The sequence below is a fragment of the Bos indicus genome, chromosome 1 (assembly GCF_029378745.1).
Source record: "Bos indicus isolate NIAB-ARS_2022 breed Sahiwal x Tharparkar chromosome 1, NIAB-ARS_B.indTharparkar_mat_pri_1.0, whole genome shotgun sequence".
Lineage (NCBI taxonomy): Eukaryota > Metazoa > Chordata > Mammalia > Artiodactyla > Bovidae > Bos > Bos indicus.
The window spans coordinates 89550381-89573001 of NC_091760.1; the positions used below are offsets into that span (position 1 = coordinate 89550381).

Consider the following 22621-nt stretch of genomic DNA (forward strand, 5'->3'; position numbering starts at 1 on the left):
TCCAGAGCTGACATTTCTCTCATAAAGAACATGGATCTTGTGGCTTCATTATGACTTCTTGAAACAATCTGAACTCTAGACCTTTTCATCTGCCAGCTGAGGACACATCTACAGACTAACTGGTGTTTAATAGCAGTGCAGAGCACCAAGGCTCAAAATTATTTCAACTCTCATGACCTAAATCTCTGGCCAGGAGACATGTTGAAAGCTTCCTTGCTAACACCTCATTTATTTTTTCCTCCCCACACTCACTGAGAGAGTTGCACACTGTGCTGACTTTTTAAAAAAATCAGATTGCACGGTGGAAGGTCACTGAGAAATGAATGTCATTATGAAACAATTCACTGCATCACTTACTTTCCCTTGATCAGTTTGATTTCCTTCACTGGAGGGCTGATAACTTCCCCCAAAGTGGTCTCCTGTGCATGATTACCTGGAGGCAATCTAGATGATGCCACATTAGGGAGGTAAGAAAGAGCAAATATGAAAACAGACATTACTATGTATAAGTTTGCAAATGAGTCAGTGAGGCTACCTTTGCCACCTTCACTGAGAAGCAAATATGTTGATTTCATTTTGAGTTACAGATTCTGTTGCTCCTACCTTAGCTTGGTGGCTGATAAATCTATCCAACACAAGATTTAATTTTATATAATAGTTACTTTTTTAATGGCTCTTTAAATATATCAAATGGCTCTTTATCCCCATCTGTTTGCACAGCAAAAGAGCATATTTTCTCTTCTAATTCAAGAACATCCGTGGTGTATTTTATTCTGGAATGATGTTTGCTTTATAATGAGAGCGTTTCCTTTCATTATGTATTTATATATTTATAATTTCTTGACATCATCTTTTTTCCCGTGCATAATTCATTATTTTCATTTGAAGAAGAAAATGTAAGCTAGAAGAACCTGCAACCAGGCTGTGAGCTCAAGAGGAAAGAACTTAGTTCCTAACACAGAAAGCAGAAAAATCTGAGTAAATTATTTATCAAATTAGTAAATGAATTAGTATAATACAATACTTATACATGAATATATACAGGATTTTCACCCAGTGAATCCACTGTACTTAGGAATTAATTATGTAAATTAACTATTGATAGCAACTGACTCAAGATTTAGCTTCATATATTAGGAAGTATGGGATGCAATTTAGCAGCAATCAAACACTATTTTTTGCAAATATTTTAAGGAAATTCAGAAAAAATTGAAAAAAGAAAATATGACATAGTTTCAAGTAATGGAAATGTATATAATCATGGCATTTACCACCTAATATATTTATAATTCCATTTCTATAATTTCATGTCTAAGCTACTGTAGACGATTACAAAAATTGTCATCAACTAAGTGGAAATATTACATATTAACATTATTCATTTGTTCATGCTACAATATTTATACTTCAAATTATTTAAAATTAATTAAACTGTACTCAAACAAATTATATTACACTGCCTACAATCTTTATGTTTCTTGGGCTCTGTGATTTTTTTTTTCACCCAAAACAGATTCTATCATTAAACAAATAACTACTTAGAGTCTGGAAACACATCTCATTTATCTAGGTATTCTCTTCATCTTGCACCTAAATTTTTTATGGAATGATAAACAGTGAAATATTCATTAATTTCTGAGAATTAACAAAAATATTCTGGGCTTCTTATATTAACATAAAATTAGAAGATTTATCCACAATTTGTAAACACGAACTCTATATATTATTATTTATCACTTTACCCAGAGAAGCATGAGGATTTTTTGACTGCCATCATTTAATGGCTTGTGGAAACCATTTGATAAAATTGTTTGTGGACCAGTGGGAAGCATCCTGGTTGAGAGCTGAGAGACTTTGGCTTTCTCATGATCTTAGCTACTTCACTTCTTTGGCCCCTGTTTCCTCAAGTGGAGAATGATAGATTGAACTAGGTCCATAGCTGTCAATATTTTTAGTTAATGATAGTCTTTGTTCAAACAAAAACCTTTCTTGGAATTTACATGTGCAAACGAGGTAGCTGAGATGCTCCTACTGGAATGGGGTGAGGGTTCCTCATCCTTCCCAGGTTACCTCTCATTTACTATCTGTCTTTCTCCTACCCTAACCTCCTATGGTAGCTCCCTAGGGGGTTGGGCATCCCATGAACCAAATACTAGACCAGGTCACTGAATCACTAAAGTCTTCTCTTTTTAGTTCAAAAACTTTTAGCATTCAGTACTAATGCTGGCCTAGGATATACCTGTATAATTACAAGATTGAATATAGAAGGCAACATAGCTATTATCCATACCATTGCTTTCTAAACTAAGTGGATAATTAAGGTGTAAATAAGAATAAAGTGATCAACTTCAGATCCCTTTTATCAATTCTTGTGATTGGTCAGGAATGACCAAATAGCTCTTCACTTTTACTTTTCAAACACTGACTACAACTGGCCAAGTCACTGATCTGAGATTACCTACTGCAGTCAGAAGTGGAGTCTGAAGTCCTCACCAAGAAAATAAGAGATAGATACTAATGCATTAGAAATTAATAAGTAAAAACTGCCATAGTGCCAAGGTCCAAGGTGACAAGAGAGAGGATCAGAAAGATCATTTAACTTTAGGAGATCAAAGGTTTAAATACAATAGTAAATTGGGAACTCAAACTTCAGGGTCATAGAGAAAAGAGTGAAGTAAATAAACCAGAAATAAAAGAATCAGAAATAGTATGTGAGTTATTCCAAAGTCATGAGCTAGCCCTTGTGAGTGCTAAGCAAGCTGGGCGTGTGAATAGGCTGGGTCTAAAGAGCCAGGAATGATAGGCACAGTATATTTTTTTTCTGTGTGTAGCTAAAATTATTATCAAGGGATTTGAAAGGTCTAAATTTTCCCCTTTCCCTGTTACCACTGATGATTAAGAATTTGCACTGTTTAAATATGCCAATTCATAGTTCAGCAAAAACAGAGAAAACAATGACTTAAACAAGGCTTACCAATGGAGAAGGGGACCATAAAAAATGGCTTTATTTTTCTAAAAAGATCTTTAAAAGCAAAAATACTCACAATTTTCTTAAAATATTGTCTCTAAGATCCAGAGAGTTATTAATAGAATGGCTTAGTCCTGAACCTGGGTTATGAAATCTCACATCTCAATACCCTGAACTTTTGTGCTGGATTCAAACCTAACCTCTTCCTTTTTTGCTAAAAGCTACTCTGCAAAGTGCACACAGGGCTTCACCACCTTCAAACACCTCTGTTCAGACAGAAATTTAACAAGCTCTGTCAAAGATGCATATTTTAGACTGAATTGCTTATTTTCCCCTCTCAAGTTAAAATGATGTATTAGAGATTCAAAGGAAATAAAAGTAGATTGCACAAAATATAGCTCATTTCCCCAGAAGGTAAATGTTAAAGGTTCATTTTTTTAGCAGGTCAGATGACTCCTTTCATGATATATATGTGCCTTTGCAAAAGCCTTTAATCTCTGCAAGTCTTGATTTTCTTGGTTGAAAAATGGAAAATCAAAATTAAAGTAGTAAAATCTCAGCTTCAATAAGGAGTGGAGATTTCTGGCTTAATTTGGTATTACATTAGCCTGATAATTGCCTCTCCCCAATTCCCGCTAGGCTTACACCCATACATAGATAGTCTGTGATGATGTCCAAGTGCAAACATCTACAAACAACCCCTGAAGACATTCCTTTTAAGATAAAACCAATGTCAATGGAGAAAAAGATTAATGTGTGTATATATGTGTGTGTGAGTCTGTATGTGTGTATATTCTTCCTTTTTTAACTTTATAAAACAAAGCACTCCAACATTCCTGAAAGAAAAGTGGGAAACCATCTACTACTGTCTTCATAGATCAGAAATCGAAGGTCTGTTCTAGTGATACTCAACCCTGTTTACACATTAGAAGCCCCTAAAGATGGCTTGAGGTAGGTAGAATTCTAAAGATGCACCCCAAACACATGTGCATGCATATACATACACACGTGCACACACACACACACACACCATTCCCATAACCTAGTTATCTGATCAAACACTAATATCAGCATGGTTGCAAAACTTTTTTTTTTTAGATGAAATTAAGGCTATACTGATCAACTAATTTTAAAAATAGATTATCCTGGAGAATCCAGGTATTCCCATGTCATTACATGGGCTCCGAAAAGCAGCTAAGGAAGGCAGAATCAGAGGTATACTGCACAGAAGAAGTCAGGGCAGATGAGGTGGAAATGGAGATCAGAAAGAACTTAAGCACCAGAAGGACTCAACCCATCATTGCTGACTGTGAGGACAGAGGCCAAGAACAAAGGCATGCAGGAGGCCCCTAGAAATTGACCAGGATACCCAGCCACAGCCAGCAGAGACACAGGGTTCTCAGTTCCACAGCTACATGGAAATGAGTTCTGCCAACAACGTGAATCAGTCCAGAAGAGATCTCCCCAGGGCCTCCACAAAGAACGCAGCCCTGCCCACAACTTCACAGGGCCTTACAGACGTGGAGCAGGGGAACCAGCTAAGCCCACTGGACTTCTGACATACAGAACGATGAAATAACAAATCAGTGTTTCTGTAAGCCATGATGTGTGTGGTAATTTGTTATGGTAGTAATAAAAACACTAATATATGGTTTCACGCTAAAAAATCTTAAGAGGATAAGGCCAGGCACCAATGTTTCTCAAAAGTTTTCTAGGGCACTGTTAATCAAACCTTAATATATGTGGGAATTCTAGTCATTTTGTGCAAGTGCAGGTCCCAGAGTACTATTATTTCAGGAACCTCATCAGTCTACATTAATTTCAAGATTGCAAATTGGAGAAAATTTTAGAGTAATATTTTGCATCTTCCCTGTGATACAAGAAAATATAACATCTACTAAAAAGAAGAATAAATTATAAGGAAGCAAAAAAATATCAAATTAAAAGGTTATAGAGTGACTTTTGAGGGGAATAGTGACTAGAAAAGAGCATGAAGGGCACTGATGTTGATCTGAAGGTTGGTGGTGGTGTGAATCTTGCACTGGGAGCTGGTTTCACAGGTGTGCATAAGGATGTAAAAATTCACCAGGACGTATTTTTGATCCACATACTTTTCTGTATATATATTTCAGTTCAATAACATTTAAACGGACAAAAATCACTGATGAATCAGTAGAAGAAAAAAGGAAATATGAAGACATAAAAAGATGGCTCAAAATGAAAATTTCAGTAAAACTAAACCTACAGGCAGCACAAAATAAAGCCTGAAAATGAAACATCGAATGGTAATTCGATTCAGAAATCTAATAAGTCATGTGAAGTAGTTAATTTGTAGTATTCTTAGAATACCAAAAGCATGTGAGTTTATAACATATTTTAGAGGAAAAATGATATTAATAATGGAGAATAAAGATTCAACCAAAAATCCTAGGTTCTCCCAGAGAGGAAATCTGAATAATTGAGGCATAAGTAGAAAGAACAGTCCAGAATTTGAAAATACATTTGTTTTTGCTCTTTTTAGAAAGCTACCTTAGCTTTAGTCCAAAGATAATTGAAAAGATAGGTCAAACAGAACACATTCAAGGATGAAAATTAAATACATTATTAAAATTTTAAATCAGGCAAGCATTTAAGAGAGAAAAAACATGTAGTCCCACAAGAATAGGCATGTTTGTCGACTTTATTCTGCAACATGTTTCCAGGGACAAGAAAAGAACCTGGCATGTATGAGTTGCTCAATAAATATCTGTAGAATAAATGAACAGAAAAAAGAAAAACACACTTAAAAAACTGCTTATCATAAAAAGGAAAGAAAACTGCAAATTTCTCCTCAGTAAAATAAATGTAGAAGAAAATAAAATTATATGTACTTACATTTGAGGAAGAAAAGAACATTTTTTTGGCAAGGAATTTCATATGCAGTTAAGTTTCCCTTCATAGCATAGAGATACTTTCAGCTATAGAAAGACTCAGGAGATAGATCCTTTATCAGCACTTCTTGAAAGAAAACCTTGAAAGTGTATCCCAGCTTACTGAAAAATGATCAATGTAAGAGTTCAAGATTATGGATCTGTTTAAAAAAGACAGTGATGAGCACTCGAACATGTCAAACATAGAGCTAAAACTAACTATAGTTTAATATAGGGTAATAAATAAATATAGTTTAATATATAGTTTAATAAATAATATAGTTTAATATAGGGTAATAAACTAAGTATATTGGGAAGCCTCTGGGGGCTCAGGTGTAAAGAATCCTTCTGCCAAGGCTGGAGACACAGGTTTGATCCCTGGGTTGGGAAGATACCCTGGAGAAGGAAATGGCAATCCACTCCAGTATTCTTGCCTGGGAGATCCCAGGGACAGAGGAGTGTGGCGGACTGTAGTCCATGGGGTTGCAAAGAGCTGGACACAACTTAGCAACTAACAAAAGAAGTAAATATAAAGGGATTTCTTAAAATAAAAGGTAATATAAGAATAACACCCTACCCATCATCTGGGTTCTATTTATAGAAACATATGCTAAAAAGTGAGGCAAGGAAATCATGGCAGAGCAATGAGAGAAAGAAGGAACTAAAATGAAATCAATTCCTCATTTTCATTATGGAATATTTTAAAATGTATCATTTAATCTTTGAGTTTGATTACCATAGAAATATGAAAATTTGTAGTACACAAAGGTGTTCCTTCTTTCAGAATTATAAAACGGAGGTTTCAGCTGAAGTTACAGAGGAAAGTAAAACAAATGAAACACAACCTGTTTATAAAAAGAAAATAATAAAGAAGAATATACGTATATAGCATTTGAAAAGATGAGACAATTAAGACCAAAATATCAGATATAATAATAATTGCGAGTAGGCTGAGCCACCCTCATAAAAGACGGAATTTTTCACAGTGAGTAAAAGCAAAATCAAACCATATGCCTCTTATAAAACAATGCATAAGAATTAATGTGAGAAAAAAAGAAGAAACGCTAAGATATTTTTCAATAAAACAAAAAATGGTGAAGGGATATTAATTTATGAAATATACTAATTAAGGCAACCATGAATATTTAAAGACATGTAAAATACTAGCAAGTTTTTTAATTTAGAAACTCAAGAACACATTTGTTGACAAGAAACAATTGTACAAAACATTAAGTTAAAAATAAAGTAAAATATGTTTCAATTAACTTTGTACACTGAAAATTAAACTCTGGCCTATGAAAAATTTAGGATTCCTTATGACCTGGTTCCTAAAGCAAACCTCCCACTTCAGGCTGATGGATCATCCGAAGGTGTTGTCACTGCCTCACCAGGCTTTGATATTCAATTACCTGTAACCTTCTTCAGTGCCTATTAATCTGAAGGAAGGCTAATTTGCTCCTCTTTTTTAATCACTGGATATTCATTCCAGTCCTGGTCCAGCATCTATAGCTATGTTACTTTGCTTAAAACAAGGTTCATTCAGCCCAGCCTTTCTTCCCTTGTGACCTGTGCACTGAACTTCCAGCACGTCTCAAGCCTGAGTCTGCCTGTGTTATGATAAAGATGCCAGAGGTTGCAGTTGTATATTTCTCCAAGGCATATTTTGAGAGATGGGAAGAGCCAGCACAAAGGTTAGTCTAAAGAGTTCCCAGAAAGAGAAAACAAAAAGAAAGAGAGAAACAAACCACTAAAATTGCCAAAGATAAATTTACTTATAACAAAAACATCTACTTTACATTGAATAAGCCATGACTCCTACGTTTAAGAAACTTGCAGAGAGGAAACAGAAAAGCTTAGCCTTTTTTTTTTCTTTAATTTTATTTTATTTTTAAACTTTACAATATTGTATTAGTTTTGCCAAATATTGAAATGAATCCACCACAGGTATACCTATGTTCCCCATCCTGAACCCTCCTCCCTCCTCCCTCCCCACACCCTCCCTCTGGGTCGTCCCAGTGCACCAGCCCCAAGCATCCAGTATCGTGCATCGAACCTGGACTGGTGACTCGTTTCATACATGATATTATACATGTTTCAATGCCATTCTCCCAAATCTCCCCACCCTCTCCCTCTCCCACAGAGTCCATAAGACTGATCTATACATCAGTGTCTCTTTTGCTGTCTCGTACACAGGGTTATTGTTTCCATCTTTCTAAATTCCATATATATGCGTTAGTATACTGTACTGGTGTTTTTCTTTCTGGCTTACTTCACTCTGTATAATAGGTTCCAGTTTCATCCACCTCATTAGACCTGATTCAAATGTTTTCTTGTTAATGGCTGAGTAATACTCCATTGTGTATATGTACCACAGCTTTCTTATCCATTCATCTGCTGATGGGCATCTAGGTTGCTTCCATGTCCTGGCTATTATAAACAGTGCTGTGATGAACATTGGGGTACACGTGTCTCTTTCCCTTCTGGTTTCCTCAGTGTGTATGCCCAGCAGTGGGATTGCTGGATCATAAGGCAGTTCTATTTCCAGTTTTTTAAGGAATCTCCACACTGTTTTCCATAGTGGCTGTACTAGTTTGCATTCCCACCAACAGTGTAAAGGAGTTCCCTTTTCTCCACACCCTCTCCAGCATTTATTGCTTGTAGACTTATGGATCGCAGCCATTCTGACTGGCGTGAAATGGTACCTCATAGTGGTTTTGATTCGCATTTCTCTGATAATGAGTGATGTTGAGCATCTTTTCATGTGTTTGTTAGCCATCTGTATGTCTTCCTTGGAGAAATGTCTATTTAGTTCTTTGGCCCATTTTTTGATTGGGTCATTTATTTTTCTGGAGTTGAGCTGTAGGAGTTGCTTGTATATTTTTGAGATTAGTTGTTTGTCCGTTGCTTCATTTGCTATTATTTTCTCCCATTCTGAAGGCTGCCTTTTCACCTTGCTAATAGTTTTCTTTGTTGTGCAGGAGCTTTTAAGTTTAATTAGGTCCCATTTGTTTATTTTTGCTTTTATTTCCAATATTCTGGGAGGTGGGTCATAGAGGATCCTGCTGTGATGTATGTCAGAGAGTGTTTTGCCTATGTTCTCCTCTAGGAGTTTTATAGTTTCTGGTCTTACGTTGAGATCTTTAATCCATTTTGAGTTTATTTTTGTGTATGGTGTTAGAAAGTGTTCTAGTTTCATTCTTTTACAAGTGGTTGACCAGTTTTCCCAGCACCACTTGTTAAAGAGATTGTCTTTAATCCATTGTATATTCTTGCCTCCTTTGTCAAAGATAAGGTGTCCTTATCATTCAAAGTTTATAAAGTATTCTTATGTGCATGATCTCATCTTTCACAATAATCCTGCCAGGGAGGTCAATAACTCTTGTTCCCACTTTACAGATGAGGAATCTGAGGCTCATAGTGGCTGAGTGACTGACAGTGATGTGACGGCTAAGTGGCCGAGTCAAGAACTTGAACCAGGTCTTCCCTAATAATCTTTTTGTAAGAGGGGAAAAAATTTCCTCTACCACCTTAGGTTCTCCAGGTAAATGTCAGGTTAGACTGACAAAAGACAGATAAATAAGAGAAACAATTTATTAACATGTGCATATTGCAGACACATGGGAACATTTAGTGATGAGTGACTCAAAAGGTTGTTAGAGCCTGGGCTTATACAGTACCTTAACAAAAGAAGAGATTTTAATAAATGTCAAAAGACAAAGGATCTTGAGGTGGCAAACTGCAGGAAGAAATAGACTGGGCAACCAATAGTAGGTGAGAACTAGTTTTAGCAAAGCCTGTTAGGTAGATTACTCTGGTGCTGTCTCTGGGCTGTTAAGAGTCCGGGTTGTCTTCAGTGATTAACTTCTGTCCCTTCTGGTAGAGAGGGGAGTGCAGAAACCTTTACAAATGCATGCACTGCTTTTAGGCAAATAGAGGGAGGTCAGAGAGCTTTTCTTGTATCTGCTTCTTCTCAATTACTTTCAGCTCAGTATAATCCTTATGTCAACGTAGTATGTCCTGGGATGACATATTCTGCTACCCTTCACTTTCACACTTCTAAAATGTACGTCAGGTATACTGGTTGCCTCTTTAGTTCCTCCTTAGCTTGCAAATAGACACTTGGAGGAAATCCAGTGGGTTATTGCAGACTATTGCTATAGCAGTAATAGGTCACAGACTTTTAGTTTTGTGACAGCTCAAGTCAATGGTGGGCACAATACCATGAAATAATTCCTCCAATCTCTTAATAAAGAGTCTTGCCTTGAACGTTGGGGACCACAAGGTATCCCATGAAGATCTGGCCCAGATTAGGATTAGTCTGCCAGCCTCTGGAGCAGCAGAACAAATGGTTCTACCCTGCCTCTGCTTTGATCTGGGAGGACTGACTCAGCCTGGTCTCTGTCTAGTAGTGAGACAGAAATATTAATTCATGTCCCATCACTGGCTCAATTCCTGTTCTCAGTGTGTCAGCAGGAGCCTGGTAATGTGAAGACTGATGTTCTGAACACATTTGGATTCTGAGTAATTCTTAATTTTTTCAAATTAGAAACATTATTAGAAATTTAAAATAATTATATGTATTGGTGATTGAGCCCCAGTGATTCGGCAGTTTTTAAGAATGTGGAAATGACAGATCTCTTGGAGATCTGAATCCCAATTAGGATCAGTGAATTCTCTTAAGCACTGACTCATTTGTAAATATTACCCAAAGTAGAAACTGTTTAATTAGGAGTCTGAAGTTCTAGAAAGGAGAGAAAGACTTGAAAGAAATGAGCTCCAGCCAGGTTTTTGAACCTAACCAACAAATTCACTGTGTAAAGCACCTGGGAGAATAATTAACTGGCTTTAATCTTTCTTTTTGGGTTGCTGATACCTGAATACATCTTAAATAGTTACTTTTTTTTTTTTTTTTCATTTTTAAGCTTTCTCCTTTTAGAGTTCTTCAAAATAACAAAGTTGTTCAACTTTTACTTAAAGGCCAGTGAACCTTTAGAAAGAGATAAACATCATTAAATTCTTTGTTTTTACCCCTAAGTAAAACAAATTGCCTTATTAATAAACATTTTTGAGCATGGACATGAAAGTAGTTCTGTTGGGCTAATAAAATATACTATAAAATATTTTTTTCCAAACTACAGTGTTAATTATCTGAAAAAACAAACACTGATTATTGAATGTGATTTCTTCATCCACATACAAAGCAAATGTACATGTATTTTCCAAAAAAAAAAATACAATCCAGTGAGAGAAGATGGACAGGTGGGAACAGTCCTGCTGTTCCATTAAAGGCAGTTTCCATTGAAAAGGACAGAGCAATTCTTCCACGCTACCTGTGACAAGCATATGGAGTCAAAATAATTTTGTGAATATTCTCTTCTCTTTATTCTCCATTACTGCACTGAGATCCAGATGACAGGCTCTGTTTTGAGCCCACACTTTAGGGAAACCTAAGACTGCAATGGCCAGCAACAGAAATGCACCAACATGCAATGCTACTCTTGTAACCAACTATGCTCAGACTCCAGGGAAGAGCTCCTCTACATCTCTTCCCCATGTCCTCAAAACAAAAAGCTTTTGAACCTGAATCGCATGAGTGAGTTCTGTGCTGCAGACACAGGGAACAGACACTGCTTTGGAGTACCAGGAAGAATTGAGTGGTGGAGGCACTCAGGTAAAAGGAAAGATAAATCCATCCTTCCTCTCAGAGAGCTTGAATGCTGTAGATGATGAAGAAGCAGCTTCCAACTAGTAACAAACATCCTGAAAATATTTTTTCAGCCTCTCTCATTGCTCCAAATCATGTTTCTGAAATTACTGACGTGTCACCATGACATTTGCAACAGGTGCACGTAGTGGGTGAAGAACATTTTACAATATTAGACAAGGCACGCTGTGCTAATTTTGCATATGCATATGGAGATACTGATTTTTTATCTTGGAAAATAGAATTGCCAGTAGTCTCATTTTTATAAAAGTTTTTTTACAAGATTAACCCCCTGTAAAGGGTTAAGATCTTTATGATTAAGATCTCTGGGAGATCTTCCCAACTCAGGGATTGAACCCAGATCTCGCTCATTGCAGGTGGATTCTTTACCAGCTGAGCCACAGGGAAGCCCTCAATTTTGCTATTAAATTCTAAAATTCAAATGTTAAAATTGTTTTGACTTGAAATTATAACATATTAAATATGATTTATACTTTGAGTTTAGACATTGTAAATATTTTTTGTAAAGAACTGTTTTGAAAACGTAAAAATTCTTTGAAGTTTTCACTTTCTTGCATTTGATTTAATTTACATTTTAAAGAAAATATATTCATATTCTATATACTTTGAATGAAACTATGCTATTTTCTAGTCTTTCAGATCAATGCAAATTAATACATCAAATCATAGTTGAAGTAGAAAATATACTGGGCTAATAAAAGAAAACTGTTATAAAGAAAAATTTTAAACTGCAAAATAATAATTTGTTGAACTTTAGAAAAGCTGAATACAGTGAAAATTAAACTTCTTATAAATAAACCACTTTGAGCAGGGTCTTTATTTTTATTTAAAAATTATAGGTTAAAATGAACAAAAAGTTATTCTTATCAAATACAGTGTAAATAGATCAAATGATTTCTTCAATAAGTAAATATTTCAATTGTTGATCAGAATAATGGGAATAAAAAATAATTGCTCCTATCAAATGCCCAACTCAGATGCAACAAATAGAATTCTGGCCTGCCCAATAAAACAAATTGCATTTATAAAACTTAAAGAGTTGGTAAAAATACAAAACTGGGGAGCTTTGAGCTTCTCTGGTCGCTTAGATGGTAAAGAATCTGCCTGCAATGCAGGAGACACATTTTTGATCCACGTGGGGAAGATCCCCTGTAGAAGGAAATGCAACCCATTCCAGTATTCCTGACTGGAGAATCCCACGGATAGAGGAGACTGGCAGGCTACAGTCCATGGGGAACTTAGCTATATCTATTAGAAAATTACCCTAGAAAATTACCATCATGTCCTTTTGACAGTGGAATACTTTCTAGAAAAACATAATTTGCTTCAAATCATCCATTATTACTGTTCATTTGATGAGCATAGCCAAAAACTTTGCTTGACACCACAATCTTTTTCAAATGTGTAAAGAGATTATAAAATCTACCCTTTCTATTTTAAGGGCAAACAACAAAGTATTTTACTGTTAGTCTTACATGTTTCACAAACAATCTTCCAAGATCAGTTTTAACTAAGGTAATATATGTGATTGAAAGCATTTAGGTTCTTGATAATACACAGACACACAACACAAAATACAGAGCATCATTCATACCCACAAAAGTAAATGTGCTGTTATTAGAAGGGAAACTGTTTGAATAAATACCAAACAGTAAATAGTTTTAAATAAAAATAAGCAATGTTAATACAGAACACTGGAATGGTGTTTTGAGGAACATTTATTTTGTGGCCCTATTAGCAGAATATTACAAAAAATAGTGAAACATTTCTAGATTTTAGAAGTCATTTCAGTCATATATTAGAATGGCTAGATATGTTTAAAAAGGTTTTAAAATACTGTAATGAATGTCACTACCTATGATTGACTTTGCTGTTGTTTAAAAGTCGTGTGACTCTTTGAGACCCCATGGACTACAGCAGTCCAGGCTCATCTCTCCTTCACTATCTGTCAGAGTTGCTCAAATTCATGTCCATTGAGTTGGTGATGCTATCTAACCATCTCATCGTCTGCCACCCACTTCTCCATTTGCTTTCAATCTTTCCCAGCATAAAGGTCTTTTTCAATGAGTCTGCTCTTCGCATCAGGTAGCCAAAATATTGGAATTTCAGCTTCAGCATCAGTCCTTCCAATGAATATTCAGGGTTGATTTCCTTTAGGACTGACTGGTTTGATCTCCTCCCAGTCCAAGTGACTCTCAAGAGTCTTCTCCAGTACCACAATTTGAAAACATCAGTTCTTCAGTGCTCAAGCTTCTTTATGGTCCAACTCTCACGTTCATACATGACTACTGGAAAACCCATAGCTTTGTCTATATGGACCTTTGTCAGCAAAGTGATGTCTCTGCTTTTTAATATGCTGCCTAGGTTTGTCATAGCTTTTCATCCAAGGACCAAATGTTTTTAATGACATGGCTGTGGTCACCATCCACAATGATATTAGATCCCCAAAAAAGAAAATCTGTCACTGCTTCTACTTTTTCTTTCTATTTGCATGAAATGATGGGACCAGATGCAATGATCTTAGTTTTTTATAATGCTGTTGAGTTTCAAGCCAGCTTTTTCACTTTCTTCTTTCACCTTCATCAAGGGGCTCTTTAGTCCCTCTCTGCTTTCTGCCATTAGGGTAGTGTCATCTGTATATCTGGGGTTATTGATATTTCTCCTGGCAATCTTGATTCCAGCTTAAGCTTCACCCAGCCTGGCATTTCGCATGATATACTCTGCATAGAAGTTTAATAAGCAGAGTGACAGTATACAGCATAGACCTAGATTTCTGTGATGTTGAATGCTTTGCCTTGGAAACAAACTGAGATCACGTTTTCTCTTGAGATTTCACCCAAGAACTGCATTTCAGACTCTTTCGTTGACTCTGAGGGCTATTCCACTTTTTCTAAGGGATTCTTGTCAATGGGAGTAGGTATAATTGTCATCTGATTAAATTCACCCATTCCCATCCATTTTAGTTCACTGATTCCTAAGATGTTGATGTTCAGTCTTGCTATCTCCTGTTTGATCATATCCAGTTTACCTTGATTCATGGACCTAATATTCCAGGTTCCTATGCAATATTGTTCTTTACAGCACTGAACTTTACTTTCACCACCAGACACATCTACAACTGAGGATTGTTTCTACTTTAGCCCAGCCAGTTCATTCGTTCTGGAGCTATTAGTAATGCCCTCTGCTTTTCCCCAGTAGCATATTGGACATCTTCCAACCTGGGGAGCTCATCCTCCAGCCTCATATCTTTTTGCCTTTTCATGCTGTTCATGAGGATTTCCAGCAAAGAATACCGGAGTGGATTGCCATTTCCACCAGCCTTGGACCACGTATTGTCAGAACGCTTAACCATGACCTGTCTGTCTTGGGTGGCCCTGCACAGCATGGCTCATAGTTTTATTGAGATACACAAGCCCCTTTGCCACAACAAGGCTGTGATCCATGAAGGGGAAGGATTGACTCCTTAGCAAATATTCCTAATTTTATCATTGTATATTGATGGAATTGGTTCATTCTTTTTCTTTTCTAGTCTGGCTTTGTGAATTATTAAGATACATACCTTTAAGATTTATCATTCAGCAAGAAAATAACAAGTCATTATCAGTAGTTTAATCTTATAATTGCACTATTTATGGTAATTTTGAAATGTATTTTATGGAGTTAAAAATCAGCATATAGAATTTGATAGTATATTTATCACACCTAGGTAAAAAACCTGAATATTTCAATCCTCTATTTTAAAAACTGTCTTATCAATTCACAAGAAATTTATAAAAATAACCTTTAAACATATGAATAAATGTTCACTTCACTCATGAGAAATGCAAATTAAAACTACATTAAGATGTCATCTCTCACCTGTCACACTGGTAAAAAAAATTTAAAAAATAGCATCCTCTTTTGCAGGGTTGTGGGGACACAGGCACTTTCACATATTGCTGATGGAAAGAAAATTGGTACAATTCTTCTGGGATGTCATTTTACAACATCTAAAGTAACTACATTCGTGTTTACATTTTGACCCAGTGACTCAACTTCCAGGAGTTTTTCCTGAAGATACATCTCAAATAATATGAAAATATGTAATACAGAAGCTTGTTTTAACTGTGATTGAAAATATTGGAAACATCCTAAATGCCCACTCATAAGTTGTTGAATAATTATGGTATAATACATCCACACAATAGATATTCTTTTATTTAAAAGGAAAGAGGAAGATATTTATGAACTAATGGAGAGTGATTTCAGGATATTGTTAAGCACAGCACTATGTCAGGCAGATATTTGTGCTTTAAAGCTTTTTAAAAATGCATTTGTAATAATTTGGTAGTAAATACTCCTTTTTATAACTAATTTTGTCTTCATAATTATGTTTTGTTTTTCTTAAACAAAAAATCTCCTATTTCTATAAACTTTTGGCTAATCAAAACCAGCATTTTCTTCAGACTTGTGGCCTATGGGAGGTAAATAAAACATGTTATTATCTTTTATTTGATTTTCCTTATAGGTATTTCACCAAAATTACTCCAAAGTATTTTTCTTTTTTTTACATTCCCTCCCTTTTATTTTATTTTAATTATTATTTTACTTTACAATATTGTATTGGTTTTGCCATACATCAACATGCATCCACCGTGGGTGTACACGTGTTCCCCATCTAGAACCCTCCTCCCACCTCCCTCCCCATACCATCCCTCTGGGTCATCCCAGTGCACCAGCCCCAAGCTTCCTGTATCCTGCATCGAACCTGGACTGGCGATTCGTTTCTTATATGATATTATACATGTTTTAATGCCATTCAAAGTAGTTTTCTAAAGCAGCAGTTCTCAAACCTACCTAGGCACCCCGATCAGCTGTAGACCTTTAGGAGAAGAGAGATTACTGAGCAACACACAAGTCTGTGTGCTGTTCAGGACCCTGTAGCTGATTCTGAAACACTCTGATTTGGGAAGCTCCACTGAGCACATGTTTGCAAAATAAAGAATAAAATTATTTTTGCTCTGTAGTTCTTATCTAGTAATTTGTGATAATTATCAATAATTTTTAAATCAGAGCTTAACTAATTGGCCAAAGTGCCTTGTCCTGAAATTGAGAGATTTCAAGAACAAAGTTTTAAGCAAGATTTTAAGCAATCTCCGGAAGATGGTGAACGACAGGGAAGCCTGGCTTGCTGCAGTCCATGAAGTCACAAAGAGTCGGACTGAGTGACTGAACAACAATAACAAGAACAAAATAAACAATAATGATGATGCTTCATGCAGCAGTTTAGTAAAATAATACCTGGACTGAAAGTCAGTCCTCAGGAACTGATTCCTGCTTCTGATATATCCCTGGTTTGTGAGTTGGTAAGGTTGTTAATGTCTGTATCTGGTTTTTCTTTTTTAAAATGTGTACAGTTTGGTCTTTTTTACATAGCACTGAGGATCAATGAAGATACATAATATAAAGTTTTCTTAAACACAAGTAGGTATCATAATTATGAACATAATTCTCATTATGCATTGAAAGTCTGTATCTATATTTTTAAAAATTTTAATTGTATATTTAACTTACCCTTTTATATATTAATACTATCTATCATATATCTATCTCTTTCCATTCATTCATCTATCCCAGCATCTTCCTTGTGAATTAAAACAAAGGATGATATTTGGTTACTTAGGAATACTATGCTTGCCTGTATTAATGCCAGTGTCAGCATCAGGCAACTCACAGAGGATTTGAGATAGAGTCATATACTGAACATCTAAGGCAATACAGAAATAACACTCCTTGTGATGAAAAGGAGTTCCACACGTCTTTAAAAGGCAGATGAATGATTATGTTCCATATGATCTAATAAAAACATTTACATCTGTTAAACATATATGTTTTATAAATTCTGGCAGAACCAAATACAATTCAAAAACAGTTATATTAGTATATAATTGCCTTATTTTCTGATGCATATTGTGTGCTATTATTTCAGAAAACATTCCAGGCAAAATCATATTTATCTTAGATAAATATATCCTGTATATTTTCAATACACTGAGACAAGTTACCACAATAATTTAAAAACCACATATGGTTGAGAAAAATGCCAAAGGGGAAATTAATTTTGATTTTGGTGGTGTGTTTCCTGAGCTGGAACCAAATCCTGAATTGCTGGTGGCATTCACACCTCTTCATTACTGCCATTAGCAATTCTTTATCTACTTCTGGAGTCTATAAAAGCTTAGTGTATCAGAGAGAGGCCAAATTCATATATAACTCCTGATACTGTATTATGAAAATGATTCATTAATAAGCAACACGCAGACCTCTCTGAACTATGGAGTCCAAATCAATTCATAGAAGACATTTCTCAATCTTTTCTCTTTTCAGGTTCTCTTATTTTGAATATATTCACAGTAAAATCATGGCTATTGTAATTTTATAGCATGTTTCAAGCTGAGAACATGGTGTCAACTTACTTATCATATAATCATATTCTGCATTCTGATTCTCAGGTGGCTTTCACATTTTTTTGATTGAGAGCAACTATAAGAAATGCAACTAAAAGCAACGAGTTTATATCCTCACATAGTACACATGCCACCCTCCTTTGCAACAAACATGCATAGATACAGAAACAAATATTTGAAATAATACATTGACTTATTATTACAAATTTTAGTTGTATTTTCTTCTATTCTGTGTCTTTGTAAAATACTGGTCATCAAGTAAATTGACTTAATATTCCACCAACCTGCAGCTAGAAAAAACTGCCTTATTGGTGCTTCTCAAAACTACTTGGAGTTCTGAGTTTGGCAACAGTACACTAAAACTGCAACAATCAGAGATTAGCATGGTGCCTGGGCAAGGATGACAAACAAATTTGTAAAGAATTTCATATTTTTTAAAAGTCATTTCGGGAAGTGTCCAATCATGGATGGATGGACAAGCAAAATATTACACACACAAACAATAGAAAATAATTCAGCCTTTAACAGGAAGAAAATGCTGGCTCATACTACAACATGAAGGACTATGGGAAACATGCTAAATGGAATAAGCCAGTCACAAAAGAACAAATACTGTATGATTCTGCCTGTATAAAATAACTAGAGTAACCAAATTCATAGTGGCTGGAAATGGAATAATAGCTGCCCAGGGGCTGGGAGAAGGGCAAATGAAGGTATAGAGTTTCAGTTCTGCAAGATGAGAAGAGTTCTAGATATGGATGGTAAAATGTTTGCATCAAAATGTGAATGTGCTTAATACCAGTAAATTTTACATTTAAAAATTGTTAAAATGGTAAGTTTTATGTGTATTTTACCACAGTTACAAAAAAGTCACTAGAAAAAACAAACTTTACTGATATACTTCAGATTTTTTGACTCAGAGGTGGGACCCTGTATCTGGGAATTTTTAAGAGCTATCTGGGTAAATTTGATGGAAATCACTGCTTTAGGGTATAACTATGACTTTCCCTCCCAACACTACATCCTTTTGCCATTTCTCTGAAAGAAACAAAAGTATGTGGTGAGGTCCTGCAGATCCTAACTCACTCTGGATCAGTATACTTTTTAAAAGGATTCAAATCTTTTCAGGTGGGAAACTAGTTTTAGAGTGTGCAATTACAGATATGATTTAGAGAATGTGATTACAGTTCCCTTTTCATTATAGGGGACTGGAATGCAAAAGTAGGAAGTCAAGAAACACCTGGAGTAACAGGCAAATTTGGCCTTGGAGTACAGAATAAAGTAGGTCAACGGCTAATAGAGTTTTGCCAAGAGAACACATTGATCATAGCAAACACCCTCTTGCAACAACACAAGAGAAGACGCTACACGATAACATCACCAGATGGTCAATACTGAAATCAGATTGATTATATTCTTTGCAGCTAAAGACGGAGAAGCTCTATAGAGTCAGCAAAAGCAAGACCGGGGGCTGACGGTGGCTCAGATAATGACCTCTTTATTGCCAAATTCAGATTTAAATTGAAAAAGTAGGAAAAACCACTAGACCATTCAGGTATCAGTTAATTTCAGTTCAGTGGCTCAGTCATGTCTGACTCGTTGCAATCCCAAGAACTGCAGCACGCCAGGCCTCCCTATCCATCACCAACTCCCAGAGTTTACTCGAACTCATGTCCATAGAGTCAGTGATGTCGTCCAACCATCTCACCCTGTGTCATCCCCTTCTACTCCTGCCTTCAATCTTTCCAGCATCAGAGTCTTTTAAATGAGTCAGTTCTTCGCATAAGGAGGCCAAAGTATTGGAGTTTCAGCTTCAGCATCAGTCCTTCCAATGAATATTCAGGATTGATTTCCTTTAGGAGGGACTGGTTGGATCTCCTTGCAGTTCAAGGGACTCTCAAGAGTCTTCTCCAAAACCATAGTTGAAAAGCATCAGTTCTTAGACATTCACCATTCCTTATAGTCCAACTCTCACATCCATACATGACTACTGGAAAAACCATAGCCTTGATTAGATGGCAACAACTATTACTTTGTTGGCAAAGTAATGTCTCTGCTTTTTAATATGCTGTCCAGGATCATCATAGCTTTACTTCCAAGGAGTAAGCATCTTTCATGGTTTCAGTCACCATCTCCATGATTTTGCAGCCCCCACCAAAATAAAGTCTGTCACTGTTTCCATTGTTTCTCCATCTATTTGCCATGAAATGATGGGACCATAGGCCATGATCTTAGTTTTCTGAATGTTGAGCTTTAAGCTCATCAAGAGATAGGAATACCAGATTAAAATTCAACAAAAGATAGGAATACCAGACCACCTGATCTGCCTCTTGAGAAATCTGTATGCAGGTCAGGAAGCAACAGTTAGAACAAGACATGGAACAATAGACTGGTTCCAAATTGGAAAGGAATACATCAAGGCTGTATATTGTCACCCTGCTTATTTAACTTATATGCAGAATACATCAAGAGAAACTCTAGGCAAGATGAAGCACAAGCTGGAATCATGTTTGCCAGGAGAAATATCAATAACCTTAGATATGCAGATGACACCACCCTTATGGCAGGAAGTGAAGAAGAACTAAAGAGCCTCTTGATGAAAGTGAAAGAAGAGAGTGAAAAAGTTAGCTTAAAATTCAACATTCAGAAAACTAAGATCATGGCTTGTGGTCCCATCACTTAATGGCAAATAGATAGGGAAACAGTGGAAACAGTGTCAGAGTTTATTTTTGGGGCTCCAAAATCACTGCAGATGGTAACTGAAGCCATGTAATTAAAAGATGCTTACTCCTTGGAAGAAGAGTTTTGACCAACCTGGACAGCATATTCAAAAGCAGAGACATTACTTTGCCAACAAATGTCCATCTAATCAAGGCTATGGTTTTTCCAGTAGTCATGTATGGATGTGAGAGTTGGACTATAAAGAAAGCTGAGTGTCAAAGAATTGATGCTTTTGAACTGTGGTGTTGAAGAAGATTCTTGAGAGTCCCTTGGACTGCAAGGAGATCCAACCAGTCTATCCTAAAGGAGATCAGCCCTGATTATTCATTAGTAGGACTGATGTTGAAGCTGAAACTCCAATACTTTGGCCACCTGATGTGAAGAACTGACTCATTGGAAAAGACTCTGATGCTGGGAAAGATTGAAGGTGGGAGGAGAAGGGAATAACAGAGGATGAGATGTTTGGATGGCATCACCAACTCAATGAACATGAGTTTGAGTAAACTTCAGGAGTTGGTGATGGATAGGGAGGCCTGGCATGCTGCAGTCCATGGGGGTCACAAAGAGTCGGACTGATTGAATAACTGAACTGAACTGAACTGATTACAGATATGGACACTGAGTATAGAGAAAGAACCTTTTCTGGAGGAGACAAAAATTAATATTAAACTAAAACACACAATGGACTGGTTCCAAATTGGGAAATAGTATGTCAAGGTTGTATATTGTCATCCTGTTTATTTTACTGATTTGCAGAGTACATCATGCAAAATGCCTGGCTGAATGAGACACAAGTTGGAATCAAGTTTGCAGAGAAAAATATCAGTAACCTTAGGTATGCAGATTATAACACCCTTATGGCAGAAAGCAAAGAGGAACTGAAGAGCCTCTTGATGAAAGTGAAAGAGAAGCGTGAAAATGTTGCCTTAAAACTCAACATGTAAAAAAAAAAAAAACTCAACATGTAAAAATCTAAGATCGTGGCATCCGGTCCCCTCACTTCATGGCAAATAGATGCGGAAACAATGAAAAAAATGACAGACTGTATTTTGGGAGGCTGCAAAATCACTGCAGATTGTGGCTGCAGCCATGAAATTAAAAGATGCTTGCTCTGTGAAAGAAAAGCTATGACCAACCCATACTGCATGTTAAAAAGCAGAGATGTTACTTTGCCAACAAAGTCCATCTAGTCAAAGCTATGGTTTTTCCAGTAATCATGTATGGATGTGAGAGTTGGAATATAAAGAAAACTGAGAGCCAAACAATTGATGATTTTGAACTGGAGAAGTTGGAGAAGACTCTTGACAGTTCCTTGGACTGCAAGGAAATCAAACCAGTAAATTCTAAAGGAAATTAGTCCTGAATGTTCATTGGAAGGACTGATACTGAAGCTGAAGCTCCAATACTTTGGCCACGTGATGCAGAAAACTGACTCATTGAAAAAGGCCCTGATGCAGGAAAAGATCATAGGCAGGAGGAGAATGGGATGACAGAGGATGAGATGGTTGGATGGCATCATCGACTGAATGGACATGAATTTGAGCAAGCTCCACGATTTGGTGATATACTGGGAAGCCTGATGTGCTGCAGTCCATGGGGTCACAAAGAGTTGGACTCAACTGAGCGACTGAACTTAACTAAAAACACACAAAGTCGAGTGCTGGTTCTCTTCCTCGCAGACATAGTAAGGGTCTCCTCTTCAGCTATTGTCTTATTCCATGTGGGTTGCTCTAATACAAGAGATGAGGTGTCTTATAAAACAATAGTTATTTTTCACAGTTCTGGAGGCTACAAAGTCTGATATCATGGTGCCAGCAGATTTTATGTCTGGTGAGAGCCTGCTTCCCAGACT

The 22621-nt window shown here is 36.3% G+C and overlaps 1 non-coding gene across 1 annotated transcript; it reads left to right on the plus strand.

Moving 5' to 3' along the window:
• The first annotated feature begins 18380 nt into the window (after positions 1-18380).
• On the plus strand, positions 18381-18483 carry LOC139185299 (U6 spliceosomal RNA). The gene has a single exon (XR_011568920.1). It is a non-coding gene; the product is annotated as a U6 spliceosomal RNA (small nuclear RNA).
• The last annotated feature ends 4138 nt before the right edge of the window (positions 18484-22621 follow it).